Source organism: Drosophila montana, unplaced genomic scaffold, assembly GCF_035044405.1.
Source record: "Drosophila montana isolate Dmon_TW-CO22-7 unplaced genomic scaffold, ASM3504440v1 contig_3848_1, whole genome shotgun sequence".
Classification (NCBI taxonomy): domain Eukaryota; kingdom Metazoa; phylum Arthropoda; class Insecta; order Diptera; family Drosophilidae; genus Drosophila; species Drosophila montana.
In genome coordinates, this window is record NW_026998720.1 from 814,746 (window position 1) to 823,045 (window position 8,300).

The following is an 8,300-nucleotide window of genomic DNA, read 5'->3' on the forward strand; positions in this document are numbered from 1 at the left end:
ATCCAACTAGACCCACAAACAAATGAACACTCAGCTGGGCCAGAGAGCTGGGCTAGGCCTGGCCTGGCCTGGTCAGTCATGAACATTTAATAAACAATTTTGCACCATTTTGAAGGAAGGCGGCAACTGCAAATGCTGCGACGACTACTGCTGCTGCTGCTGCTGCTGCTGCTGCTGTTGTTGTTGTTGTTAATTGCCATCATTAGCTGTTCATCTGCAGCCGAGGCTTATCAATTATCTGGACTAGCATGGCCAGATCGTTGGCAATTAGCCAGGCTAAGCGTCTAATTAAGTTGCCCCAGCAGTTAGCAGTCTGTGCACATACGAGTTCTGATCGATGGCGTGTTAGTGGCCAACAATTTGGTTATAGGAGATGCTGATGCTTATTGCATGCGAAAAAGACACGTTCGTATCTGACCGCACAATGACTACTATTTGCAGCTCTAATTGCATTAAATTGTAGATTAATATGCATTTGCAAAAGATTTGTATATTAATTGGATTTATACACAGTTTTGTTCAGTGGGTTAAACTTTCGCTTATCTTTATCGTTTGTGTTTATGTTGCTAACATGCATCAAAGATGTTTTAGTGTCATTTTAAAATATGTTAAATACATATTTAAATTTTCCTTTACTTTGCTATAAAGATATGTTATATCATAGATTACATTTTTTTTCTCACATCGATATAACATCTGAAAATTCCAAACCCTCTGCTTATGCTGTCATGTCAGATTGTTCGATAACGGGCAGCGAGTTTCTATGTTTATTAATAAAAAGGCAGCAGAAAATATAAATGCACCAGCATCACATACAGATCTAAATCAGTGTTGTGATTCAGGGATCTGGAGTATTTATATTGCACAATCAAAAACAAAAACAAAGGTAATATTTAAATATAAACAAAGTGAGAGAAAAACATGTAGCCCTATAATTATATTCCAACCATGCCCCTCATAACCCACGATTCGGTTGACTCCGGTGAAGCATTTTGGCGCTGATCCTCGCGCAGCACCTCATCATAGAGATTTGCAAATAGACGAATTTCCTGTTCCGTGAGTGTCAGCACCAAAGTGTCGTTCAGCATATCAATGTCAATATCGAATAGGTGCACAAAGTCAGGGGTCCTGAGATCTCCATCATGATGGGTAGGTTCTGGTGCCGGCATGGCTGCTGGGACAACATGCGGATCTGGATCTGTTGTGCTGTCATTGGATGCTTCAGCTGGATCGCCAGCGCTCACCTGAAACTCGCGACGACACAGCGGGCACCGAGGATCGCCCCTCACCTGCAAATAGCGTTCTAAACAATCCGTGCAAAAAGAATGGCTGCACGGCAAGCAACAAGGCCGCTGTTGCTCATCTAAACAAAATATGCATGGATTAGGGTTAGTCTTCATGATATCGCACCTTCAAGGAAATGCACAAAAACTTATCCAACGACACTCGCTTACAAATCTAAATTCGCTTTAAAGGACACCGTTGATAGTTGAATTACACAAAAACGCTTGAATTCGCCTCAAGGTTTTCAATTTACAAAAGGCTAGCAAAAGCGACTTAAGAGGCACTGCCTACTTATTAAAATACATTTAACAATAACAAGAAAACGGGGCATTCTAATTATTACAAATACCCTGCCATCTGTACAAGTACAAATTTTATAAACGTTATTGTATTTATATTTTATATTCAAGCAACCGTAACACCCTGTTGGTATAGGTAAATTGCCTGAAGCAAGCCATTATCCCAATGCATACATAACGTTGACTTTGCTAAAGAACCTCTGTCTGGGAATATTGAATATTTTCATTAAATCTTGGTCAAAGTTTATGGCAATTTTCAATATGTTTTTCCGACAACGGCGACGACGACGACGACGACGACGCTACTGCACCCGTTGCTTTTGTTGCAGTTCTTGCTGGTGCCATTGTTGTTATTGTTGCAGTTGCTCGATTCATTCAAATTGTATTCAAATCAATTACATTCGAACTAAACATAATTCATGTGGTATGGGTTAATACAACAAATTACAACTGACATTTAAACAGAAACATGAAACGGACTATTTAACATGAGCCACAGCCAAGCCGAAAAATAAAACAAAAAAAAATAATAAATAAATGCAACACAAAGGCTGGCAACGGCCGCTGCCAGGCATCATATGAGGCAATGGGCAAAGGCAAAAATCGAGAAAACCGAAAAGCCAAAAAGTCAAAAAGAGACGAAAACAAAATTCAAAAATAAAGGCGCACATAAAATCGGAGCCACTCAGACAAACCAACAACGAGCGATCAAGGCAAAGTGACCTTCAGTGGCCACAAAAAGTGCAGCCCCACACACAGGCAACAACTTCATGGCTAAGAAAACCAAAAGAAAAAAAAACAAAAACAATAAAATTCTTTTCTCACGATTGTTGACTTTAACACTTACAGCGTCGAAAAATTACGAGGCATATTCACTGTCATTGCCTGCAAAGCCCCGCCAGAAATTAAGCTTGACAGCGTGGCCGCATAAAATGCACTCGTATACAAAGTTTTCGTATACCGATAATAATAATAACAGCGACTACAACAATAACAACAAAGCCAACAACTGGAAATAAGCTACTGTGCTGGAGACAAATTTCCAGCTGACGCGTCGGAAAGCAGCAGGAAGACTCGTGGCTGCAACCTGCAAGTCAATTTTAATTGAATCGAGAGAGTAGGAGATAAATGTTCTTTGCCGGGTCTGGCAATTTTTGCTTAATTTTATGTGCTTTGCATATTTTCACTGTGATTGCATTAAAATTTTGTTTGCGTGTTGAACTCATTTATTTGTGCTGCTTTTATCGATTTAATGCATTTCGTAGTTGGCCTGTCCGCCAGGTTTTAAATCTGTTCGCCTGCCTTTGTTTTTGCAATTAAGTGAAATTTATATTACTGCAAGTTCGTCGCTTAAGTCTTTTGTTTGCGCGTCGCACATCGTGGCACGTAAATTGCCGAAAAAGATATTTCCTACTTGGACTTGCCGGGACTGTGCTGCGTGGGCCGCCACTAAGCGCTTCCCACTCCACAGACACCCTCTTCTTGATTCTCTGTTTCCGCGCGAAGCTGAGCTTGAGTTGTCCTGGCAGCGGCTTCTCTTGCAGCAGTAGCTTATTTTAATCCGCCGCGTTGGTGGCGTGCATACATAATACATAATTACCGGTTTCACTTTTTGCCTGCCTGTGATTATCGTGGCATTTCTTGACGTTTTATTTTTTATTTTAATTCTCTTTTTTTGCAGCCGTTGTGGTTTTTATTACCCTACAGTTGTTGCAGTCATTGTAGTTGTTTTTTTTTTCTTTTTCTTTTTCTTTTTTCTTTGTAGTAATGGTCGCATCGTATGGTTTCTTAATTTTTAATTTTTATGATGTGTTAATGGATATTTTCGTGACATGACCTCCTGGCGTGCTGTTGTTATGGCCGTAGCCAAACCGCCTACTTGATGAGTTCTGCCTACCTGTCAGGCCGTCCGATTTAGTAGAGTCGAAGCGTCTGCATAGAGGGAAACCATCGCAGGCATTATGCAATGTTATGCATGTCCAGTTGAAGTGCGCTATAATTGAAGCTATTTAAAGCTTGTTTAATGGCAAGGACACGCCACGATGCATGCAAAGCCGTTCACAAGGCTGTCCCCTTCTCGGTCCTGAGCGTGTCAGCCCGCCAATCAGTTTGATGGGCGGTGCGAATGCGAAATTCAGCAACAACCCGACCGGGCAGCCGATTAATATCTTAATAGTGTTTGGCGGCGCTAGATGGCGCCCTAACATATTCGCCCGATCATCACACTTAAGTGAATTTCTCATATCCAAATGTGACCCAGTTTCCTATCAAGCATCTGCACTTCTGCGAAGTGCCTGCTCATATTGAGAACAAAACAGGGGAACGAAATCGAGATGAAGCTGGAGTTGTATCGGAGTCGAGCGAGTTGTCGCTCAAATTACACGCACAGCTCGGCTCGTAAGCTGATTACAGGCCCCGAGGCATGCAATTTGCATCAATAAAACTTGAAGCCTGGCGCGGCAACGTCTGCTGCTGTAGGTCAGTTTGTGATTCCTGTCCCTGACGCTGCCCTTAAATGCCGTTCATCTTGTGCAGCGTGGCGTTGATTTGTTGACTGCTTCTGCATTTGGTTTGGCCGTTCACTGGCTTCAATCAAGTGACGATGGTCGCAAACGAGCCAAAGGCGCGTACATTACGGATTCCAGGCCCGGCCTAACGCCCCGTATACTTTCATCTCAGCCGAGGCCGACATGTTATCCACAGCATGTCTCTTATCGGATAAGTGTCGACTATAGCGATGTCTGATTGTGTCTGGCCACTTGACCGACCAATAATTACTTTCTCCATTTTGAGTGGGCAAAGGCTGTTATTGATTTCTGATTGCCGGCATAATTTTATTATGCATCATTAAGCCGATAAAGTCTCTGCTCGTACACCAAATAACAACGCACATTTGCAGCCATTTGCCAATTGCTTATGGACTTTGAAGAACTTTAGCTTCGGAAAAAAGCGATCCCATGAAATCAGAGATATTTTCCATAAACATAAAACTTTCCAAAAATTATGTGTAAATGTGAAAGGTTCACGGCCTATCCGATATAAGTGGAAATTTCAATCGGAAACACTTTTGGGCAGGGTTCAACTGATTTGCATGTGAAAAAGCCGCTGGATTTATTAATTTACCGATTAATAAATCTTCGCTAATGATCTGCAACAAATACAAAAACAAATTTTGCTGTAAATTTAACAAAGGTCATTAGATCAGTGACTGATGCTAAAACTAAGAGCTGATTTATGCTGCTTTATGATTGTTATGAAATGTAAATGTTATACAAGATACTGGCAGATCTCGCTACGGTCTTATTAATATATGTTGCCATAGCTCGCCTCATACAAACTCTTACAATGTGTAACAGTATGTGTGTCTTAATCTCATCAAGGCTTATAGTTGCCCTCTTTTGGCCAAGGGCCCTTATTTATAGCATGTATGTGTATTATTGTGCAATTTCTTTTGTGGCAGTTGAAGTTTGCTAAATTAACTTCACTTCAGATCAAAAGCCGCCAAAAAGGCAAATCCGCAGTATCAAAAATGAAAAAAAAAAAAAAAATTGGCATAAAGAAAAAACCAAAAATAATAAAAGCTGCAGCTTCTCCACACCGCTCAAGTGTTATTTCTGACAGTTCAGACGTCCACTCCAAAGTGAGATCTGTCATAAAAACGACCTGTGCCGCTCTTGATTGTCATTTTGATTTTGGTGGATTTTGGATGACGGGCTGCCCGGCAGCCCGGCAGCCTGGCTGCCATTTCAAAATGCCTGGCTGCCCAAAAATGTATGCAGATTTTAAATTAAAGCGCCTTATCAACAACAAAAAGTACATAACCGGTTGCCCGATAGCCAATTTGGCCTGGGTCTCAGTCTCAGTTTCAGTTGATGGGTTTTCTTTTCATTTTTTGTGATTTTTTTCGGAGTGGCACTTCCTTAATTGGAGCAGGCACTGCAACAAGTGCAGCGCTAAACTATTATGTTATTTAATAAATATAATTAACGAATAATAAGAAAACAAAGCGAAACGCCAAAATAAAAAAAAAATTAAAAAAACATGCAGTGACCACTACTCATTTGTTGCCAACATTAAAATTACTTAATAATTTCCATCAAAACTAATTAATTTCAATATTTTTCAACCAAGCATAAGCTGGCCCAAGGGGCTCTCAAGACGAGAGAGTCGGAGGAGCATGCCAACAGCAAGGAGAACGGGAACACCATCGGCATCAGCGCGTTAAGCATATTGTGTTGCACTTAACCCTTTTTGCCGACTTTGTACTTTGAAGATTGTTGTTGCAACATAAAAATGCTTATTACGTGCAGCAGAACATGCAGCAAGCCCAAAGGCGTTTTGCAACTTTTATATACATAATTATTCATGTAGTTATGTGCTATGTCGTAAATATATAGTCAGGCTATTTGTCTCTTTCTCTGGCTCCCTTTCTTCCCTTTCCCACTCGATCAGTTAGTGGGTTTTTGGGAGTAACTTAAATCAATTGCTGCACACAGCGGCAAAAGCGTCAACGGTCGAAGCCGTAGCTGAAGTTGCGACCAGAGTCTCGTATCTCTCTGCAAGTCTTTCAGTCTTCGGCCCGTTCGCTACGCTTGAGTAATTTCATTTTTGGTGGCTTTGTCCTTACTGGCAAATGACTTGAAGCTTGGACGCGGCTTCCTGGCCATCTCTTATGGCATTTATGCTACTTATGCAGCGTTTGTGGCTGCTGCTGCTGCTGCTGCTGCTGCAGTGCCGCTAAAATAACCGTAATTAATCAATTTGAGCAAAGTGGCAGCAGCGGGACTTGGCGTAGGGCGTTCGGTCAACGGCAATGTCCGTGTAATAACAATGAAAACAGCGTGTGTTGCATGGGACACGGCCAGACGTGGCATATTGCTATACACGTACTCATACTCGTATTGCTACTCATGTATATCTGCACACCATAAATTATGTTCGCACAGGGTTAAGCGCATTATTTAAGCATTCATCACGCGCTGCGGCCCAGTCGCAGGCACCGCCTTGGTCCGAAATCGTCTGGGGCCCTTGGCTGCTTCTCTCATCTGTTGCCGTGTAATAATTTTTGAAATTTATGTAAACAGTGTTGATTATGGATGAGTTATGTAGCATGTTCTACCCTTTGTTGCTGTTGCCATTTTCGCGCTGCGAGCGCAGTTAATTTTAAGCTTGTTTTGCAGGAACTCGCCTGCACTTACCCGTAAGCCCCATCCCCAGCCCCAGCCTCAGCCTGAGCTTGAGTCATCGTCCAATTGATGTCTTTATTAGGCTGCTGCCCGCAACACGGCTGCTAAATATCAAGCGGGTTACATATTTTTGCTTGGAACAATAAAATGCCAGCTAGTGAACGACGCTGACTTCGAGTCTGCAGCGGGCTCAAGCCATGAGTATGCTGACAGCTTGCATTTAAGGCGTGTTTGAAGCACTTAGCCAAGTCATGGGAAGCCAAAAGTCGCTCACGGACTCTTGAGCATCTAAGACTCATGATATACATAAATATTTTGAATTGCCGAATTTGTATGTGGCACATTAAAGCTGACACGAACAATTATTTACCATGCCACACACACACATATACTCACTCATAAGCTTTTTCGGGGAAATATGAATTGCAGCGAGCAAAGCCAGAGGTAGAGGCCAAACCATTTGGGTGGCGCTTTTGTCTTTGAAACGTGCCTGTGCTCGTGCCACATGCAGCGCGCGCTGCCTGCAACGTTTCAGCCGCCAATAATATTTTAATTTTATTTTTTCATCAGCTCAAGTCAGGCACGCTGGGCCACGTAGCCACCCGGCAGATATGGGCACGTTTAGCGGGGACAATCACTCGATAGACTGCCACATGTCCCCTGCAACTGAAACTGCAACGCATGTCACCTGAGCCTCAGCTTCTGCCTCGGCTGGCAGCAGTTGCAACTTGTGGGTAGCTCGCCTAATGGCCTGCGGTTTGCGCTTTTAAACATGCGCGCTGATAAGCACGACAATCATTTAACAAGTAATTAAACATACTCCCAAAGCTCAGCCCCAGTCGTTGACTCCGACTCAGCCATAGTTTCAGTCCAGCCTGGACAGACACCAGCTCTGGCGTGGCCTGCTGGGAAATGTGGGTTAAGGACGCACAGCACTCAACGGTCGCCGCCCCTCGCCGCTGGCAGTCAATGTTCATTTTGAACATTTTGTTTTCGTTTTGGATATTTGGTGTAATAGTTGTAATAGAGTTGCTGAAATTTGGCATTGTGCACATACGTATAGCTATATAGCTATGGCAACGGCATACAGTACACAGATGTCTGACCCACACCCACATTTCATTAGCTCCAGTCGCTGGGCGCTGTGATAAATGTGATAATAAATATTCGAGCTGTTTGTAAGTGTTATAATTTAGTGTTGATTAGTTTGCGCAAATAAGAGTTATTGATTCAATTTCAATTAAAAGGATATGAATGTTTTGCGTTAGCACCATTCCAGGTCACATCAATTCTCTCGCCTACAAATGAAAAGACTTTACCAACAAACCCGTTTTTTTGTTTTTTTTTTTTTGTTTTTTGGCACCTTTGCATTGATAAATCCATAGTCAGATTATTAATGATGCCTAATGAGTGGGCTGGGCCGCGTCACATAGCTGCAACTGCGCACTACAATCGCCGACTGCCAAGTGAAACCGGACGAAGCGGCAAAATGGCAATTACGTGTCATTTATATGAGCCGCTGAACGTATAA

General features: G+C 42.4%; 1 long non-coding RNA gene across 1 annotated transcript; it reads left to right on the plus strand.

The window, feature by feature from the left end:
• Positions 1-747: 747 nt before the first annotated feature.
• LOC135438632 (uncharacterized) lies at positions 748-1,605 on the plus strand. The gene is made up of 3 exons (XR_010437910.1): positions 748-886; positions 989-1,056; positions 1,110-1,605. It is a non-coding gene; the product is annotated as an uncharacterized LOC135438632 (long non-coding RNA).
• The last annotated feature ends 6,695 nt before the right edge of the window (positions 1,606-8,300 follow it).